Below are 21942 nucleotides of genomic sequence, written 5' to 3' on the forward strand. Positions count from 1 at the left end.
TTCCCATATTGATATGGAGTGTACCTTCTCCTACTTGGCCAGGATAAGCACTCACTTGGGATTTAAACGTATTACCATATTGAGGGGGGTTTTCTTTATCGTAGAGACTGATTTCTTCCCCAATTAACCCTTTATGAAACCTCCGGGGAATACAGGACTGTGGTAATCGTATGCTCTAACCCATACCTTAGCGTTGCCTGCAGTTCTCTGCTGTTGGTCATGGTTCACTGTTCCTACTTAGCCATCATGTTATAACTGCCAGTCGCGCCAATACCTCTTTGCCAAGGCAGTAGCCCCTGCAATCAATCAATCAATCAGTATATTTATAGAGCGCGCTACGCATCCGAGAGGGTCTCAAGGCGCTGGAGGGGAGGGGGGGATCTGCTGCTACTGCTCGAAAAGCCAAGTCTTGAGGTGTTTCCTGAAGGTGAGGTGGTCCTGGGTCAGTTGAAGGTGGGCTGGGAGGGAGTTCCACGTCTTGGCAGCCAGGTAGGAGAAAGACCTTCCTCTGGTGGTGGTTCTGCAAATCCGTGGGATGGTGGCAAGGGCGAGGCTGGCGGAGCGGAGCAGAGCGGGCGGGTAGGTGTGTAGAAAGTGAGGCAGTTGTTGAGGTATTTGGGGCCCATGTTGTTGAGGGCTTTGTGTGCGTGGGTGAGGAGCCTGAACGTGATCCTCTTGTTGACAGGCAGCCTGTGCAGGTCTCTCAGGTAGGCGGAGATGTGGCTGTGGCGGGGGATGTCGAGGATGAGTCGTGCGGATGCGTTCTGTATGCACTGGAGTCTTTTCTGAAGTTTGGCCGAGGTTCCAGCATAGAGGGCGTTCCCGTAGTCTAGTCGGCTGGTGACGAGGGCCTGGGTGACCGCCTTTCTGGTTCCAGTGGGGATCCATCGGAAGATCTTACGGAGCATGCGCAGGGTGTTGAAGCATGTGGATGAGATGGCGTTGACTTGCTTGGTCATCATGAGGGAGGAGTCCAGGATAAATCCCAGGTTGTGTGCGTGGTTCGTGGGTGTCGGTGCGGTGCCCAGCTCAGTGGGCCACCAGGATTCATCCCATGCGGAAGGGGAAGGTCCTAGGATGAGGACTTCTGTTTTGTCTGAGTTCAGTTTCAGACGGCTGAGTTTCATCCATTCTGCGATGTCTCTCATACCTTCCTGGAAGCTGGCTCTGGCGGTGGCGGGGTCTTTGGTGAGGGAGAGTATCAGCTGGGTGTCGTCGGCGTAGGAGATGATGTTGAAGTTGTGTTTGTGTGCGATGGTGGCGAGGGGGCTCATGTAGATATTGAAGAGGGTGGGGCTGAGCGAGGATCCCTAGGGAACGCCGCAGATGATCTTGGTGGCTGCTGAGCAGAAGGGGGGTAGGCGGACTCTCTGGGTTCTGTCAGAGAGGAACAAGGTGATCCAGTCCAGGGCCTTTCCTTGGATCCCAGCGTTGCAGATTATTAGGGTGCGGTGGCGGTAGTTTCCCCGTTGTCGAGCCGGGTCCTGATGTCGTCGGTAGCTGCGATGAGGGCGGTCTCGGTGCTGTGGTTGGCTCGGAATCCGGACTGGGATGGGTTGAGGGAGCCGTTAGTCTCGAGGAAAGCAGTCAGCTGTTTATTGATGGTCTTCTCGATGACTTTTGCCGGGAAGGGGAGAAGAGAGATGGGGCGGAAGTTCTTGAGGTCTTTCGGGTCCGCTGTGGGATTCTTCAGTAGGGCCTTGATTTCTGCGTGCTTCCAGCTCTCTGGGAAGGTGGCGGATGTGAAGGAGTTGTTTATGACGTTCCGGAGTTGGGGTGCGATGATGGCATCGGCTTTGTTGAAGATGTGGTGAGGGCATGGGTCGGAGGGGGAGCCGGAGTGGATGGTGTTCATCACGTGGGTGGTGTCTTCAGTGCTGGTGGGCATCCAAGCATTGAGGGTGGTGGTAGGGGGTGTAGGTTCAGTGGCTGGAGGCGCGGTCTGGGCATTGAAGCTGTCGTGTATGACGGCGATCTTGCGGTGGAAGAACGTGGCGAGGGGGTTGCAGAGGCCTTGTGATGGTGTGATGTCGCTGCTGGCGTTGGGGTTGGAGAGCTCTTTTACAATGCTGAAGAGTTCCTTGCTGTTGTGAGTGTTGTTGTCCAGCCGTTCTTTGAACGAAGTTTTTTTGGTGGTGCAGATCAGCTGGTGGTGTATGCGCGTGGCGTTCTTGAGGGCTGTCAGGTTTTCTGTTGTCTGTTCGAGGCGCCAGGCTTTCTCCAGGGTATGACAGGATCTCTTTGACTCCTTAAGGTCTTCGGTGAACCATGTGGCTCTCCTGTTGCTGGGCCTGACTGGAGGGGTTCTCAGAGGTGCAAGGGCGTTGTCGCAGTTGGTGATCCACTGTGTGAAGTTGTTGGTTGCGGCGTTGGTGTCAGTCGTGTCGGAGGGAGGGTTCTGGTTCAGTGCTGTGGATAGCTGGTCGGTGGTTACTTTGCTCCAGCATCTTCGGGGGATCTGTTGTGGGCGGTGGTGGGATGTTGTTTTCTTGAAGGCGAAATGGATACAGCTGTGGTCGGTCCAGTGTAGTCCGGAGGAGTGGCTGAATGTGACGTGGCTGCGGGTGGAGAAGATGGGGTCGAGCGTGTGACCGGCGGAGTGGGTGGGGGTGTTCACAAGTTGCTTGAGTCCGAAGATGGCGAGGTTGTTGAGCAGGCTAGTGGTGTTGCTGTCGTTGTTGTTCTCTAGGTGGAAGTTCAGGTCTCCTAGGAGGATGTAGTCTGGCGAGGCGAGGGCGTGCGGGCTGATGAAGTCGGCGATGGTTTCACTGAATTGTGTGCGTGGGCCCGGGGGTCTGTAGATGAGGGTTCCTCTGAGGGTGGTCTTGGGGTCAGTGTGGATCTTGAAGTGTAGGTGTTTGGCGGCGTTGAGGGTATCATCGGAATTGGTTGTGATGCTGATGGTGTTCCTATAGATTATGGCGATTCCTCCTCCGGTTTGGTTGGCACGGTCCTTCCGGGTGATTTTGTAGCCGTCCGGGATGGCTATGGTGATGTCGGGGGCTGAGGAGGCGTTCATCCAGGTTTCTGTGAGGAAGGCGATGTCCGGTGCTGTAGTGTTGAGGAGGTCCCAAAGTTCGACGGCGTGTTTGTGGACGGAGCGGTTGTTGAGCAGGATGCACTTGAGGTGGCTGTTGATGTTGTTGTTGCCTGGTCCGGGGGGAGGGGTGCGGGTGTGTAGGCAGGTGAATTTGCAGGCTTGGCAGGTGAAGGGTCCATGGGTGCGCTTCGGGGTGACCTGGTGGCAAGCGGGAGGCCGGCCGGTGTTGAGTGCGTTGAGGGCAGTGGTGTTGTATCTCAGTCGGGGTTCCTGGCATCGGCTAGGACCAGGGGTTCTGGTGCTGGGCGCGGTCCAGGCGCGGACGGGCGCAGACGGGCTTGCCTTAGGCGCACCTTCGGCGCGCCAGCGGTGCGCCCGCTGCGTGGCCTCCATATGAGGGGTAGAGGGAGGGAGGAGCAGCAGGGAGGTGGGAGCGGGGCGGCCAATGGGAGGCAAGGGGGCGGGGCCGCAGGGACGCAGCGGCGGGAACAGCGGGGGAAACGGACGGACGGCGAGGGAACAGTAAAGGGCACAAAAGAAGATAAAAACGGGCACAGAAGGCAAGCAGGGGCACAAAAGGGAGAAGTGGTACAGAAGGCAACCAGGGGCTTAAGGGGAGAGATGGTACAGAAGGCAAAATGGGGCACAGGTTACGAGGGCACAGAGGGCAAAACTACTGCAACAAGGCGCTTACTGAAAGCAGAGGGCTGACACAGGCAGCAGAGGCAGCTGATCACAGGACACACAGGGGCTACGTGGCGGTGAGGGGAGCGACCTGCCTGGAGACAGGGTCAAAGTTTGCAATACATTTGTGATTCGCCTGGCAACTCCATCATTGGTGCAGGCGTATTAAACTCCAGTGCTGCTCCTTTATCCTTCGAACGTTCTACCAGGAAAACATCATGACCTTTCTCTTGGCATGGCAATACTCACCAGCGCTATCTCGACCACTATTACTCTCCGAACTCATGACAACCGAGAGTGTCATACCCATTGGGGGATTCGCCCTGGGCAGAGTTCTATCCCAGTGCAGCAAGAATCTACTATGCTTGCAGTATTCTCTTATGAGGCCTGCATTTCTCTCAGGGCCCAGGCTAACTCATTTCCCAATCCTTGTTAATGAAGAAATCCAATGCCCCAACAGCTGTCAAGCTAGCTGACGTAATTATCATTCTGCTGATATTCCCACCTGCCAAATTCCTCTGTCGTACTGACCTCCGTTATTGTGTGCTCATCCCCCAGCGTATGGCACGCTGGCTGATGTCACAAGTTTTAACATCTGACCACTCACTTCTGTGGGTGGGATTCCATGTTCCTCTTGCAGGGGAGATTATGTGCTATCTCTGGGCCTTGTGCCCCTATTTAACCCCCCTAGCTGCTTGCCGCCTCGCCCCTTGATTGGGGGTGGCATCAGCTACCTTGGGGGACCAATCCTGGTCGCCCCCTTTTTCGCGGGCTTCCGCAATGGGAGGGGAGGGCTTCCCACCTCGGGGCGGCATTTGCCCCGGGCTCCCATTGGGTCCGGCTGTGCCTTCCCGACCTGGGTTTCGTCCTAGTGTCTTTGAGCCCAAAAGTATTGGGTCTGTAAACTCCAGACCCCTTCATTCTGAGCCCAGAGACACTGGGCCTTTTTCCAGGCTGCGGGGTTGCAAGCAGCAGCACACCCAGTCCCATCCATCTGACCCAAGCAGCAGTATGAGAGGAGCAGACAATGTTTCTGGATTAGAATCATGCGTGCCCTTTATCTCATCCCCCCCCCCAACCTCCGCCAGCCCTTTTCCTGATATATTCCACCTGCATAGTACAGGTAAAATATGCCAGGCGATTTCTACCCAAAATCGGGGAAAACCACATGGAAAATCCTTCAGAACCTAAGGGTCAGTGTAATTATTTTCCATTCCAGAGAGAAAATCGGTTTCCTGTGGGAATACCATCGGAATCTGGAATTCCAGCTCTCCGGTATCCACGCACCACAATCTGCTGAACCCGTGACGAGGACATAAGAGCCTGGTAATTACTCTTTACTGTTGCTTTCATCACCTCCGAGCACAGAGGGAGCAAACTGGCCAGCCAGAGGTAGCAGCTGTGACCCCTGGCAATCCCTCCTTGACGTCCATTATCTGGCATCCCCAGCAGAATCATCCCGCCCTTCTACGACAAACGCACGTAACAATAAAGCACACACATGTGGCACTGGTTTATGAAACGCAGTTGCTACAATGTTAAAAACCGAACAATACACCAGTGTTTGCTGCGGGCCAGGCACTTTGATTACATCAGATTAGAGAAAGAACGCATTATTCTATTTTCCAGAAGCTGAGCTACAGTGTATGTGACCTTGTTCTTAGCCATGTTACATTTTGTGCAGTCAGACTCACTCCACTATTCCCTGCTGTGAATAATGGATTTCTCTCAGAGTTGTCGCCACGTGTCTGCAAACTGGAGCATTTTAAACTCGGCAAACATGTTTACGCTAAAATGGCGGCGATTTCGTATTCACACACTGGAGAGTGGTGGCTAATTAATGCATATGCTCACACCCAAGTCAATCTTTTTGAGTTCATCGTGATTAAAAGGATTATGAGCATTCTAGAAACACCCACCGGATTTACAGATGCTTCCCTTTCGGTTTTTAGTCATCCACGCCCGTACTGAGCACATCTGGGTTACAAGGAACCTGCGGTTTTTGCAGGCACATCAATGTGGTTGACTTGCCCTTGCGCAAGTTTGATTCAGCAAGGTGGTGGCCTGCAACTTTTTGTAGTATTTCAGAAAAATAATAGTTCTCTCCATGAGCACGTACTGCAGTTATGTGAAACATAGTTAATGAGTGATTATGCTGATAGCTTTTCATTAAAAAAATCTAACTTTATCAAAGTGGCAGGATTGAGTTAATGTAAATAAATGTAAATGTGCAGATATTTATATAGCGCAAATCACCAACCAGTCTCTAAGTGCTTGCTTAGGGAACCCATCCTGGTATTCCCCTGTGAGATAACCCAGCAGGGCATCCACAAAGTGAAAGCCAGGCATCCCGCTGGAGGGGCCATTGTGGAGATTAAGCAAGCTATTGCCCAGAGTCGCAGAGTGTGAACCCATGAGTCAAGTATGCACTGGAGTAAGAATTATCGAGTCCATGGACAATTTTTATGGACTCAAGACCCAGCCGAGCCGGGAATTGAACCCTGGTCCCGGGCTGACCTCTGCTTCCAGGTCTGCCTACTCTAACCAGTGAGCCACACTACTCCACCAGTTATAGTGAGCAGAAGCGTACCTTTAACTGTCATGAAAGCTCAGGTGCACAGGTCATTTCTGATCATTGTGAAAATAGGTGGCACGTTCTTCCCGTCCTGCATATTGAAATTGATTTTGTAATGCCACATTGTTACCACTGTGTTGCCTAAAAAACATGCGACAATCTAGGGGCATATTATCAAGCACGGTGTTAAAATTATCTCCGCTTTAGCGGCAGAAAACTGCAGCCAAAGCTGCTATAATGGGCTTGATTATATGTCGCAGAGAATTCCCATAGAAGCCCATGTTCTGGTGTCAACATGGGCTTCTATAGGAATTCTCGAGGGCATATTATCAAGCCCATTATCGCCACTTTAGCGGCAGTTTTCTGCCGCTGAAGCGGCGATAATTTTAACGCCGTTTCTTGATAATATGCCCCTTAGTTCCAGGAACACATTGGGGGTAATAAGGTGGGGAAAGATAGGGAACATTGGAGGTGAAATATCGCTGCATGTCACCACTCGTTTCTCCATCGTTTAGCTTCAACATGGAAAAATAACATATGGTAATGTTATTACTTGATTGGGGTATTAGGCGCATATTGAGTTCTGAAGCTTGGTAAACAGGAGGGAGGGAGGAGGGTTCTGATCAGAAAGGTATTTCAGAGCCCTTGAAATAGTACTCTGTACACATGTAGTACTTTTTGGGTATTCTTACATGCCTTTGTGATTTGAACCCTAAATATCTAAAATGGAAATATTCAGTTAATATTCACATACATTTAGCACAGATAGAAAGGAGTGTGCCTCTTTGCGCTTTTACTAACAAGAAGTTGAACGTGTTGGTGCCAATTTACAAGAGTGCAGAAAAGAGTACCCTGTAGGAGTACCTAAAAAAGTACTTCCCACACTCATATATGTTTTTGTGAATCGCCCCCTTAAAATGTTCAGATATCCATGTTAAAATCAGCATTCTGTGCCTACAAATCTGAACAGTTCATACTTAGTATTATCATCTCATTTCGCTCTGTACAGAGCTTAATTTGTACATGTGTCTCATGACACGCAGGCCAGTATCAAGAGCATCTGCTAATCATTGGTTAATATCCAGTGTCTCTATAGCTTGAAAGAATTCACAGATATACCACTAAAGGAAATGATGGAGCAACTTTTTATACTGTAGAGAGACCGGGGGTGAAAATTAACACTCATTTTCTGGTCCTCTGACTAATGTGTTAAACATATGGATCTGTGAGCTACTAGAACAGCCCTTAGACTATATAGCAGAGGTCTTCAAACTTTTGGATGCCAAGACCCCCCTGTCAACATTTTGAGGCATAAGGACCCCCTCCTGACAAAAATTTCTAAACCTGTAGGCAGGGCTTCTGGAATTATGAGGCAGCTGAGGACCAAATTACGCGACCGGCTTGACTAAATTGTGTGGGAAGAAAATGCAAATGAGGTTATGTGATGTCACGTATTTTGGGACAGCATTGCTTCATTATTTTGACATTTTTTACACACAGTAACACTGAGGAAAGATTTCACCCAATCAGTACCCGTTTATAACCAAAATACCGCAATTATCATCAGAAACATTTCTAGTCAACCTTTGTGAAGGGCCTTCCACTCTTCAGGAATACGTGATGCCACATTAGAAGCTCACCTGGCCCTGGCCGGGAGAAGCAGGGGTCCCTTAAAACCCTGGCGGTTTTGTGCAGAGTTAAGCAGTTTACCCATGCAGCTTTCCTCTCGCCCCCTTCCTTCCATCTCTCTCTCCTCTCCTAACCCCGGATTCCTCTCACTTTGCAGGCCATTTTCTTTCACCCCTTTTTACAATTTCTGAACTCTCCCCATTCAACCTCTCACTTCACCTTTAATCACCTCTTGCCATTCTGTCTTTTCACTGCCCTCATCTTTAACAGTCTTTTGCATTTATCTAATTTCCTCTTTGGCCCTGTAACCTCCAGTGCCCCCCAGCACTTCTCATTCACCTCGTCTCTCCATTCAAATGCTTGTTTATTTGCACCTTACACCTCTCCAGTCCCCCCCATTCATCTTTCACATCTCCCCTTTGTTCTAACAGAAGCCCCCACCTTTGGCTCGCACTCACTTCTTGCGTGTCCACACTTCTCTTCGGCAATTCGCACTTCTCCTCATCCCTGACCTCTTCAATCAAATTCTCTCACTCCCTTGCTGTCCTCTCTCATCCTCTCATCACCAAGCATACGGGTCGGACCCGTATGCTCCTCTCAGCATGCGCCACTCTGCTTATTGTTCCCTAATTCAAGAAGGCATGAGTTGTCTGTCTCGCTGTTTTGATGCAGGCCAAGCAGTTATGGAATGTGCACCCTCCTTTGCTTCGCTCCACCAAGAATCTATTATCCTTTAGGAAGATATAAAAACCTTTCTCTATGCTCTGTAGGTCACCCCATTTGGCTGGTTCTCCTTCCCCTTCTGTGTTTCTCATTTGCCTTCAGGCAGCAGATGGTTATTAGCCCCAGGACATCTTTTGGTAACAGTAGCGCACTACAAATGTAAATAATAATAGGCAGAATCAGGGGAGTCACTAGACCAGAACTTCGGAGGGGGGTGCTAACACTGGTCGCACACCATACAACAGTGTTTTTTGATGCCCCACCCCCGTTTCCTCCTTCTCCATGAATTCCTTCACTGCCACTCACCAACAATGCACCTCATCTCTCTATAGCACCTTTCTGACAAACATTTCATTTTTTTATAGCGCTACTCATAGTTTACGCAGACTCATTTCTGTGATCTGCATGGTACATGTTCAATGTAGCAGGCACATTGACCCTCTGCACTGTGTGGGTGACAAGAGTGCCCATGTGAGTGCAAGGTGAGCGATGCAACTGTGTGAGAGTAGGACAAGAGGAGTGACTGCAGGGTGAGTGAGGTGGCGTATGAATTTACGTGCGGAAGCAAGTTCAGATTGGGATGAATGAATGTATGATTACTGATGGGCTTGTTTGATTGAGTTGCATATTGAGCAGTGAGGGGGACAGGTGAGTGAAGTGTCACATGAGTGCAGGATGAGTAGTGTACTTGTGTGACTGCAGGGTGAGGTATAGGGTGAACAGCGCAAATGCACTGCGAGTGCAGAGTGATCAGTGTGAGTGCAGGGTGAGCGGGTGAATGGTGAGTGCATGGTGATCAGTGTGAGTGCATGGTGATCAGTGTGAGTGCATGGTGATCAGTGTGAGTGCATTGTGATCAGTGTGAGTGCAGGGTGAGAGTGAAAGTGAAGGGCGAGAATGAGGAATGAGTTGTCTGAATGCGGGTGCAATGAAGTAACTCAGCGAGTTATTGACGGCGGGGTAGAGTTTAAGATCTAAGTTAAACTATTGCGGCATTAATCTGGGATCTAGGGTGAAGAAAATAAATAATGTGCTGATCCTGCAACAAACTTACAGGCCTATGGTTAGGGTTGCCAGCAGATTATTTTGATGGCCAAGTCGGTACAAAAATAAGCAGTCACGAAAGCTGTATTTTCAGCACTTATCTGTGCATACTTCGAACAGCAAATATAAATAGAAAGCACTTTTAATTGTGTTCTAGGGCTGCCTCAATGATACTGATAATTAAAGAGAACAAAGACAGAAAAGTCACATAACGAATGCATACATACTTTTTTATTTATAAGTCTATTTAGTGTCAAGAGGAGATCTTTGCAGGCTCTTTAAACAAAACACGGCAGGCATTTTTCTTTTGGCAACCCTACTTTATATTCCTTTTCATTAAATGCATTCTCACACTACAGCAGTAAATGTAAAATACCAATGTATGGAATAGGCGGAGTGGGGACCCAGGGGGTACTGGAACCCAGAAAAAAACGAAGCCTCTGTAACCAGTTTACAAAGGAATTGTAAATATGCAAATGGTCTTTAAAGACCTGTGAAAAACTCGGTGCGCCGGAGGTAAGATTCCAGACACTGCCCAGCCCCCAGCAGCTCGAGTTGCACTGCAGCACCGGGCTGAGACACAGGACGGGGGAAGAGGGGGGCTGAAGCCCTTGGGCAGAAGTGAGACTGGGAAGGCGCGACCCCCTTTGCATCGCTCCACGGCCCCCCTGGGGGTCGCGCCCCACAGTTTGAAGACCCCTGCTATATAGTGAAGTCTGAAGACTGGCTGCTTTCCAAACGAATGACTGACAAGCACAACATTTTGAACCGTCAACAACATTGATATGTGCTATTAAGTTTAATCTTTTACAACAATAGACAGTGTGAAGTGCAGCTTATTCTGAGAATCTTTTCCTCCATTCCATTCCAGAAAGGTTATTTCAAGTTCATGTGGATTTTGACTGGTCTGTCAGCAGGAGCAAATTAGGTTATGCAAGGTACACTCTTAACAATGTCAGTTTGTTCAGAAGCAACTGTGAGGCACTTATTGAAGGATGAAAACAATTGCAACTTTCATGCTCATTTAGAGCCCCAGGGTGAAACCAGGGTCACAGAGCCGTAGTGATAATGTTACCATGTATTATGAGCGGCCAGTTTACCCCGATTGGGCCGCTAAAGTTACCAAGCAGGTGGACATCGCTGCATCTAGTTTTTCATCATGAAATGGGTTTTATTTCATAACATTGTCAACAAAAATATTTTGGCCTAAATAGTCAGAACCAACATACTGTGATGATTAGCATATATATGTATACATTTACTATGCTTAATTCCACATCCACTTACATAAATATGGAGAGCAAGAAGTAGGAAATGGAGCAGAAATGCAGACACCTGCATGTTATTCCATCCTAGTTTGCAATCAGCGGTCATTCCCAGCATCGTGGAATTACCAATGGTCGTAGTACTACTAGTGAGTCCCAAAGTAGTAGTAAAGGAGTTATGGCTACAGGGCAATACTTTAGGGATATCATTACATTTGTGTCTTATTGAAACTGTCTTCACATTTATATGCAAATTCATAACCACCAGGCCAAGGAAGTTCTCATGAAAGAGGGTGGCAACTTGAACCCAATTGGTTGGAGGTGCCCCCTTCTTGCCAGCCCAGAATAAAGAATACATGTGAGGGAGCTGCAAGAGCACCTCAGATCCCTGCTTGAAACATCTGGAGAAGAAGGACTGCCCTGCTGGACCCTAGGACTGCACAAGAGAGGACTGCACTCAGAAGGACTGCACCTGCTGAACTCTAAAGGCTCTACAACAGAAGGGCGTTGCCTGTCTTGAAAGATAAGAAGTGGACTCCTTGATTTGCAACAGGTAGAAAAGTGCTATAAGAAGCCACCTGCAACATCTTCTACAAGTTCAACTCCTGCTGACCAGCTTTACCTGGATTCCTAGACCCCAAGAGGCAAACCAGATCTTCTAAACCCTTGGCTGGTGCTGTTGACCCATTGTGAGAAGTTGGCCTGGTATATGAGGTTCACTAGTTAAAGTGACCACCTTGTACCATGCCAAGCAACCCTTATGGTGTGGTTGTAAGTCAACCTTTTCAGACTAGCTGACCTAGTGGTAGCGTAGGCTAAGCAGTCTTTGAGGCTAAACTCGTGAAACGTTTTAAGCAGGCTGTTTTACCAAATGTAACCCCCCTTTATACCAATGAAAGGACACCACACAGATATATATTGAAAATATATATGTATTTATTTCTCAAAGTATCCCCTAGACTCTTTATGAGCACAGGAGCACAAATCGTTAAACAAGAATACGTTAGAATACACAGAAGTTGCACTTTATATGGATGGGCCCTGGTGGCCACTCAAACCATATACTAAAATAGTGGTATAAGTACCACGAACAGGAAAGGGAAAAGGCCTAGGGCCTCTAGAATCGCTGGGCCTACAAGGAGCTAACTTTAGTTAGTGACCAGGAGGTCCACGGGTTGCGTGTGCAGAGCAAATAGTCACACGCGTGCTCCCATAGGTTTTCAATGGGTGCGTAAAAGTTACAAAGTTACTGCAAGAAGGATCTTCCGGATGGACTATGAACTCAAGATTGGAAACACAGACACTAGAGATGTTTCTCTACACTCGAGCACCGGAGTGCCAGCTTTACCTCACCCACAGGAAGCGGGTGCGTAGGTCTCGAAGTGCGTCGGGTTTCTTCTATCTGTTCAATGGAGCCTGGAGACAAAGATGCTGCAGGCGGTCGGTCCAGAAGAGATGCGGTGGATCCAAGGGTGGATCGGAGTTGTAGAAGACCTGTAAGCAGAGGGGACAGTGTTCACAGTCACTAGCCAGTGACCAGCGTGGCACTAGGTGGGTACCAGGCGATGTCGGGTGCAAACAGGAGGAAAGGTGCAGCTTGTCTCTGCAGCCACGTGGTCCCTGAAGGTCGACGATGTCCAGGAGTCGGTTCACGAGCTGTCCCATGCAGGCTCTCGCTGTTGGCGGTGTCGGCGACTTGATCGAAGCAAACAAGACTTGGCAAAAGCAATTGTTGTGGAAAACGAAATAAGCTGATAGTTCTGACCAGCAAGGTCAGAGGGGCTGCTCCTTTGGAGGGGAGCAAGGGCCAGTCTGGAGCAACCAGACCAGTGGTGTAGTTCTTGAAGTTCATCGCCAAGATGACCACTAGCCAACGGGCCAGCAACCGGTTAGGCGCGTCGAGTGGCAAACTGCAGAGGGGCCCCACGCAGATCGTGGAGATGCTGGAGGGCTCACCTTTGGTGCAGATGCTGCTCGGGTGTTAGGCTTCTCAGATCCCAAAGCACAACTTGGAGGGAGCCTCGGTTGTCGCGCTTGCAGCTTGTCGTGGTCTTTTCAAGATGGCTGGCTCCACGTGTCTCGGTGCCTCCACGGGTTCCTTCTTTTCAGGGACTGTGGATCGGGCGGTGAGAGGTCTGGAGGTCCAGGTCTTGTCAGTCTCTGGGCTCAGGCTCCGGCGGGAGGCGGCGGCAAAGCAGACGTTGATTCGCTGGATGGTGCTTGCGTTAGCAAGGTGGTCACTCCCTGACCACAGGGGAGATTGGCTTCAGTCCTCCATGCGGCAGAGCGTCGAAGTTCCCGTCTTCTTCTTGTTGTTAAGTTGATTCCAGGATGTCTAAAGTCTTAGGACACAGCTCCTACCTTTATTCGGATTCTAGGGGCCGGACTACCTGCTAGGTCCCTCCCTAAGGGTGGGACCAGGAAGGGGGGTGGTTACACCCCCAATCCTTTGTCCAGCTTGCCCCAGGTCCAGGGCTGGTGTGCCCCAGGACCGGTTTGAACTGGCATATGCACCGAGGCTCCTTGTGAGCCTCAGGCATGTCTGGTTCCTTTCAACCCCTACCTGACCAATACACAAAATCCTGTCTGGGGTGGTGCACGCACCTCCCCTGGCAGGAAACCCTTTGTCCACACCTCCCAAGCTGGAAGGACTCCCAGCAGCAGGAGGGCAGACTTGTGTCTGTGGTGGCAGCATCCATTTTGTGGAGCTGAGGCTATGTCTGATTTTACCCGGGTTTCAGGTACTGTACATGTCGTGTCCCTCTAGAAGGGTGGAATGCTAACCCCGTCGCCAGAATTGGCGAGGGGTTAGTATTCCAATTCGTATGACACCTTACTCGACATGTTTTGATAAAGCCAAACCAAAGATAGCATTTAACCGCGAGGTTCATAATGCACTTAAGAGTATATGGTATGACGATATCTGGAAACAGTAGAAGGAAGGGGTTCCGACCACTGCAGACAGGCTCAGCTCATGCCAAAGCACCATCTCACATGGAACCAAGCACTCTGCCTTCAGGATTGTCAAGGCCTGCCATAGGAGTGACTTATAGGTTAACATGTGTCCCATTTAAGGTTAGGTATAGGTATACTACACCTAAGTAAGAGGTGATTACACCAACTTACCCCAGCTGAGTGATCAGCCAGTTGTGTCAAATTGTTAGGCCAGGCCAGGGGTGGCATAATACATGCTTCAGCCCCTGGTAGGCCTTAGATACACCAATGCCCTGGGTACCTAGTGTACACTGGTACAGGGGCTCACAGGGTGATCCACTTCCAATTGGTTATGCACCTATGGTGCATAGTGTAAATTTAGTAGAGAGAACAGCAGGCTGGGGGTCTGATTGGCAGGCCCACAGCCTCAATATGTCAAAAACCAGTGAAGCAAAAAGCAAAAATTTGGGGTGACCATAGGATAGCAGACCCTACTCTCCTACACAACCCCCCCCCAAACGCAGGGACATTAAACTAGCCTTGACCAGTCTCGTCTTCATGTCCTAAGTGGAAGTACCTGGAGAGACCATCTGCATTCCCATGGTCAGTACCTGGACGGTGCTCCACTGTAAAGTCCATCCCCTGTAGGGAAATGGACCACCTAAGCAGTTTGGGGTTTTCACCCTTCATCTGATTTAGCCACAAGAGGGGCTTATGGTCGGTCTGAATCTTGAAGTGAGTGCCAAACAAGTATGGCCTCAGCTTCTTCAGGGCCCACACCACAGCAAAGGCCTCCCTCTCAATAGCTGACCAATTCTTCTCTCTGGGGGTCAACCTTCTGCTAATAAAAGCAATGGGTTGGTCTTGACCATCTACATTAAGTTGTGACAGCACAGCTCCCACACCCAACTCAGAAGCATCTGTTTGGACAATAAACTCTTTGGAGTAGTCAGGACTTTTCAGGATAGGTGCAGAGCACATGGCCTCCTTCAGGTCATCAAATGCCTTTTGACAGCTTACTGTCCACTGAACCTTTTTGGGCATCTTCTTGGATGTCAGTTCATTAAGAGGAGTCACAATGGACCCATAGTTCTTCACAAACTTCCTGTAGTACCCAGTCAAGCCCAAGAAAGCTCGAACTTGAGTCTGGGTGGTTGGAGGAGACCAGTCCTTGATGGATTGTATCTTACTCTCCAGTGGTTGAACTTGGCCTCCACCTACAAGGTGGCCCAAATACACAACCTTACTCTGCCCTATCTGGCACTTAGTAGCCTTGATAGTGAGGCCTGCCCTTTGCAGAGCCTCAAGAGCCTTATTCAGGTGGATCAGGTGATCCTCCCAGGTGGAGCTAAAGACAGCAATGTCATCAAGATATGCTGCACAAAAGTCATCCAACCCAGTAAGGACTTGATTCACCAACCTTTGGAAGGTGGCAGGTGCATTCTTCAGACCAAAGGGCATCACCACAAATTGGTAGTGCCCACCTGGGGTTGAGAATGCTGTTTTGGCCTTAGACTCCTCAGCTAATCTGATTTGCCAATAGCCAGCTGTCAAGTCAAATGTGCTCAAAAACTTAGCAGAAGCTAGTTTGTCTATGAGCTCATCTGCCCTTGGAATAGGATGTGCATCTGTCCTGGTGACAGCATTGAGTCCTCTGTAATCCACACAGAACCTCATCTCTCTCTTGCCATCTTTGGTGTGAGGTTTGGGGACCAGAACCACTGGGCTCGCCCAGGGGCTCTCCGAGGGTTCAATGACACCCAATTCCAGCATTTTGTGTACCTCAGCCTTTATACAGTCCCTGACGTGGTCAGGTTGTCTGTAAAGCTTGTTCTTTACAGGCAGACTGTCACCAGTGTCCACCACATGGGTACACCAGTCAGTTTGGCTAGGTATCAAGGAAAACATGTGTTGAAATGATTGTAGAACTTGTCTACATTCAGTCTGTTGATGATCAGTGAGGTTGCCTCCAAGGGTCACTCCTTCAACTGAGCCATCCTCAGCGTTCTGAGACAACAGGTCTGGGAGAGGGTCACTCTCCTCCTCCTGTCCCTCATCTGTAGCCATGAGCAAGCCCATGTCTGCCCTGTCAACATATGCTTTTAACCTGTTAACATGGAGTACCCTGTGGGGACTCCTGGGAGTTCCTAGGTCCAGCAAGTAGGTAACCTCTCCCTTCTTTTCCAGGATTGTATGGGGTCCAGACAATTTGTCTTGGAGTGCTGCTGGGGCCACTGGCTCCAACACCCATACCTTCTGTCCTGGCTGAAACTCAACCAAGACAGCCTTTTGGTCATGCCAAGCTTTCTGTAAGGCCTGGCTTGCCTCAAGGTTTTTGGATGCCTTCTCCATATACTCAGCCATCCTGGAGCGGAGACCAAGTACATAGTCCACTATGTCTTGCTTAGGCTTTTTGAGAGGTAACTCCCATCCTTCCTTCACCAAACACAGTGGGCCTCTTACAGGGTGCCCAAACAACAATTCAAAGGGGCTGTAGACAACTCCTTTTTGTGGGACCTCTCTGTAAGCAAACAGAAGGCAGGGTAGAAGGATGTCCCATCTTCGCCTGAGCTTTTCAGGTAATCCTTTGATCATACCCTTTAGGGTCTTGTTGAATCTCTCAACGAGCCCATTGCATTGTGGGTGATAAGGAGTGGTGAACTTGTAGTTGACACCACATTCCTTCCACATAGCTGTCAAGTATCCTGACATGAAGTTGGTACCTCTGTCAGAAACCACCTCCTTAGGAAACCCCACTCTGGAGAATACTCCCAGCAGGGCCCTGGCCACAACAGGTGCTGTAGTGGTCCTAAGGGGAATTGCCTCTGGATACCTGGTGGCATGATCCACTACCACCAGTATAAATCTGTGCCCAGATGCAGTGGGAGGATCCATGGGACCCACTATATCTATTCCCACTCTTTCAAAGGGGACCCCCACCACAGGTAGTGGTATCAGGGGGGCCTTTGTTGTGCCACCTGATTTGCCACTGGCTTGGCAGGTCACACAGGAGCGACAAAACTCCTTGGTATCTTCATTCATGTGAGGCCAGTGAAAGTGAGGACAAGCCTGTCCCAAGTCTTGTTCTGGCCTAAGTGTCCTGCTAAAGGAATATCATGGGCCAAGGTAAGAAGGAAGCCCCTAAATTGCAGAGGTATGACCAACCTCCTGGTGGCACCAGGCTTGGGGTCTCTAGCCTCTGAATAAAGGAGCCCTTCATCTCAATACACTTTATGGGTACCTTGAGCATTCCCAGCAGCCTCAGCAGCAGCCAGCTGTCTGAGGGGTTCAAGAGAGGGACAGGATAACTGAGCCTGCCTCAAGTCAGCCCTTGAAGGTCCCCCTGTCCCCAGAAACTCAACCTGATCAGGTTCAAGCTCTTCAGGGACAGTTCCTTCAGGGTTCTCTAGATCAGCTTCCTGGGAAGGTTGATCATCACTCTGAGGCAGGGGGGAAGGCACAGCCTTGACCCTCCTGTTCTTCTTCTTGGTAGGTGCTTGGTCCATTGTTCCAGGATCCAAGACCTGAGGTTCAGTAAGGCACTTTTTGGCCTGTGACCTGGTCACAGCAAGGACATGTGGTGATATACCTAACATCTCTGCATGTGTCCTGTACTCCACTTCAGACCATAGAGAACTCTCTAGGTCATTGCCCAACAAACATTCTACTGGGAGGTCTGCACTAACCACAATCCTTTTGAGGCCAGTTACCCCTCCCCATGAGAAGTTAACAACTGCCACACTATGTGAAGTAGTGGCATTGCTGGCATTGGTCACCAGGTAATTCTCACCTGGTATGTACTGTCCAGGGTCCACAAAGCCTGGTGTCACCATGGTGACACTGGCACATGTGTCCCTGTAGGCTTGAGCCACTTTTTCATTAATTAAAGGAGTCTGTCTGTACTTGCCCAGGTTACTGGGGCTCACAGTCAGGGACAAATCTAGGTCCCCATCACAGATCAGGACTGCCTGGGTAAGGGTTCTGTCTAAGTCAGAATCTCCTTCAGTTCCCATAGTGATTCCCACTACACCCTTTGTCTGGGGACCAACACTGCTAACAGTAGTACTGGGAGCAGGTGCCTTAGGGGCAACAGTGTTGGGGGCTCCACCCTTCTTACAATCACTAGTCCAGTGAGTTGTATTCTTGCAATGATTGCACCAGGGTTTCTTCTGACCTTCTTTCTTCTTTCCCTTGGATTGTTGTTGGGACCCACCCTCCTTAGCAGTAGTTTGGGGCCCTGTTGAAGACTTCTGGTCTTTAGATTTCTGATCTCCACCCTTCTGGTCTGTTTTCTTCTGATCACCCCCTTGGCCCTGGTTCTGGTTCTTTTGCTTAACCCTGGTTCTGACCCATTTGTCTGACGTCTTTCCCAATTCTTGGGGAGAGGTCAGATCAGAGTCAACCAAGTGTTGATGCAGTTGCTGGTTTTGACAGTTATTTAAAATCTGTTCTCTCATCATCAAATTGTACAATCCTGTATAATCAGATACCTTACTTCCCAGCAACCAACCCTCCAAAGCCTTAGTGGCACATTCAATGTATTCAGACCAGTCCTGAGTCTGTGGCTTCTGGGTGTCTCTGAACATTAACCTGTACTGTTCAGTGGTTAAGCCTAACCCATCAACTAGGACACTCTTCAGGACTCTGTAGTTTCTGACATCCTCCTCCCTAACGGTGAGGAGTCTGTCTCTGCCTCTTCCTTCAAAGGAGAGCCAGAGGATTGCTGCCCACTGGTCATCAGGAACCTGCTGTACTTTGCAGGCTCTCTCAAGAGCAGTCATCCATTTGTGGATGTCATCCCCACTTTTGTAGGGGGGCACAACCTTGGACAGGTTCCTATTATCAAAGACCCTATCCTTGTCCTTAGGGACAATGCTGCCACCAGTGGGCATAGACCCACTCTCTTTAGGTCGCCTAGCCTTACTCAGTTTCTCTTCCATCAGAGCTACTTCTAGTTCCTGTTTCCTGATTCTCAGCTGAGCTTCCTGCATTCTGGCCTCATGTTCCCTCCTCTGAGGGGTGGTCATCCTTCTCCTGGAGTGACCTTGAGAGCCTCTAGAGGTATGAGAAGCATTAGAGTCACCTGAGTGATTCCTTTGCCTCCCAAGCCCCTGGTTAAGTCCACTGGGGAGATCTAATGGGGTGATCCTATTGTCAGTCCCCAATAGCCTTAGTTTAGCTGGGCCAAGTATAACACTTGGCACTGGGCTATTTCTCCCTTCATCCTCACTACCATCTGTATCCTTATCACTTTCATCCTCTGTAGTATGAATCTCACCTAAGGGGTGACTATTAGAAAGGGGTACCTCAGTGGCATCTTCAGAAGGGGGGCCTCCTGTTCCAGTCCCTAAGGGGCCTAACTGGGAGGCTTTCCTGAGAGCTTTCTGATCTTCATCAGCCTGTAAAAGCTCTCTGTTTTCAGCAGAAGTAGGATTCTTGGGCTGTTTAAGGCCCCTGATATTTGCCAACTGCCTGAGCTCATTTTGGTTTAGGGTAGCAAAGATGGATGGTTCCCTCTGGGGGTCACTCTCAACAGAGATGGGTACATTGGACCCCTCTGCCCCAGCCATTGCTCTTAAGTGTGGGGTGGATGTGTTGCAATCTACCTACACTTGGGTTTTCCTACTAAACCTAACTAGTAGTTGTAGTCAGGGTGTGCTACTCCCTTTGCTCTACAACAACTAAGTTCAGTAGAACTTAAGTATATCTATTCTTGTTTTATATGTACCTAAAGGTACCTATGTGATCTTTCAATTGGTAACCAAGAGATTACAATGGTAAAACACAGCAAGCTCAAATCCAACCGCTGCTCACCAATGTGAGAAGTTGGCCTGGTATATGATGTTCACTAGTTAAAGTGACCACCTTGTACCATGCCAAGCAACCCTTATGGTGTGGTTGTAAGTCAACCTTTTCAGACTAGCTGCCCTAGTGGTAGCGTAGGCTAAGCAGTCTTTGAGGCTAAACTCGTGAAACGTGTTAAGCAGGCTGTTTTACCAAATGTAACCCCCCTTTATACCAATGAAAGGACACCACACAGATATATATTGAAAATATATATGTATTTATTTCTCAAAGTATCCCCTAGACTCTTTATGAGCACAGGAGCACAAATCGTTAAACAAGAATACGTTAGAATACACAGAAGTTGCACTTTATATGGATGGGCCCTGGTGGCCACTCAAACCATATACTAAAATAGTGGTATAAGTACCACGAACAGGAAAGGGAAAAGGCCTAGGGCCTCTAGAATCGCTGGGCCTACAAGGAGCTAACTTTAGTTAGTGACCAGGAGGTCCACGGGTTGCGTGTGCAGAGCAAATAGTCACACGCGTGCTCCCATAGGTTTTCAATGGGTGCGTAAAAGTTACAAAGTTACTGCAAGAAGGATCTTCCGGATGGACTATGAACTCAAGATTGGAAACACAGACACTAGAGATGTTTCTCTACACTCGGGCACCGGAGTGCCAGCTTTACCTCACCCACAGGAAGCGGGTGCGTAGGTCTCGAAGTGCGTCGGGTTTCTTTTATCTGTTCAATGGAGCCTGGAGACAAAGATGCTGCAGGCGGTCGGTCCAGAAGAGATGCGGTGGATCCAAGGGTGGATCAGAGTTGTAGAAGACCTGTAAGCAGAGGGGACAGTGTTCACAGTCACTAGCCAGTGACCAGCGTGGCACCAGGTGGGTACCAGGCGATGTCGGGTGCAAACAGGAAGAAAGGTGCAGCTTGTCTCTGCAGCCACGTGGTCCCTGAAGGTCGACGACGTCCAGGAGTCGGTTCACGAGCTGTCCCACGCAGGCTCTCGCTGTCGGCAGTGTCAGCAACTTGATCGAAGCAAACAAGCCTTGGCAAAAGCAATTGTTGTGGAAAACAAAATAAGCTGATAGTTCTGACCAGCAAGGTCAGAGGGGCTGCTCCTTTGGAGGGGAGCAAGAGCCAGTCTTGAGCAACCAGACCAGCGGTGTAAATCTTGAAGTTCGTTGCCAAGATGGCCACTAGCCAACGGGCCAGCAACCGGTTAGGCGCGTCGAGTGGCAAAATGCAGAGGGGGCCCACGCAGATTGTGGAGATGCTGGAGGGCTCACCTTTGGTGCAGATGCTGCTTGGGTGTTGGGCTTCTCAGATCCCAAAGCACAACTTGGAGGGAGCCTCGGTTGTTGCGCTTGCAGCTTGTCGTGGTCTTTTCAAGATGGCTGGCTCCACGTGTCTCGGTGCCTCCACGGGTTCCTTCTTTTCAGGGACTGTGGATCGGGCGGTGAGAGGTCTGGAGGTCCAGGTCTTGTCAGTCTCTGGGCTCGGGCTCCGGCGGGAGGCGGCGGCAAAGCAGATGTTGATTCGCTGGATGGTGCTTGCGTTAGCAAGGTGGTCACTCCCTGACCACAGGGGAGATTGGCTTCAGTCCTCTGTGCGGCAGAGCATCGAAGTTCCCGTCTTCTTCTTGTTGTTAAGTTGATTCCAGGATTTCTAAAGTCTTAGGACACAGCTCCTACCTTTATTCGGATTCTAGGGGCCGGACTACCTGCTAGGTCCCTCCCTAAGGGTGGGACCAGGAAGGGGGGTGGTTACACCCCCAATCCTTTGTCCAGCTCGCCCCAGGTCCAGGGCTGGTGTGCCCCAGGACCGGTTTGAACTGGCATATGCACCGAGGCTCCTTGTGAGCCTCAGGCATGTCTGGTTCCTTTCAAGCCCTACCTGACCAATACACAAAATCCTGTCTGGGGTGGTGCACGCACCTCCCCTGGCAGGAAACCCTTTGTCCACACCTCCCAAGCTGGAAGGACTCTCAGCAGCAGGAGGGCAGACTTGTGTCTGTGGTGGCAGCATCCATTTTGTGGAGCTGAGGCTATGTCTGATTTTACCCGGGTTTCAGGTACTGTACATGTCGTGTCCCTCTAGAAGGGTGGAATGCTAACCCCGTCGCCAGAATTGGCGAGGGGTTAGTATTCCAATTCGTATGACACCTTACTCGACATGTTTTGATAAAGCCAAACCAAAGATAGCATTTAACCGCGAGGTTCATAATGCACTTAAGAGTATATGGTATGACG

Source organism: Triturus cristatus, chromosome 11 (genome assembly GCF_964204655.1).
Source record: "Triturus cristatus chromosome 11, aTriCri1.1, whole genome shotgun sequence".
Taxonomy (NCBI): domain Eukaryota; kingdom Metazoa; phylum Chordata; class Amphibia; order Caudata; family Salamandridae; genus Triturus; species Triturus cristatus.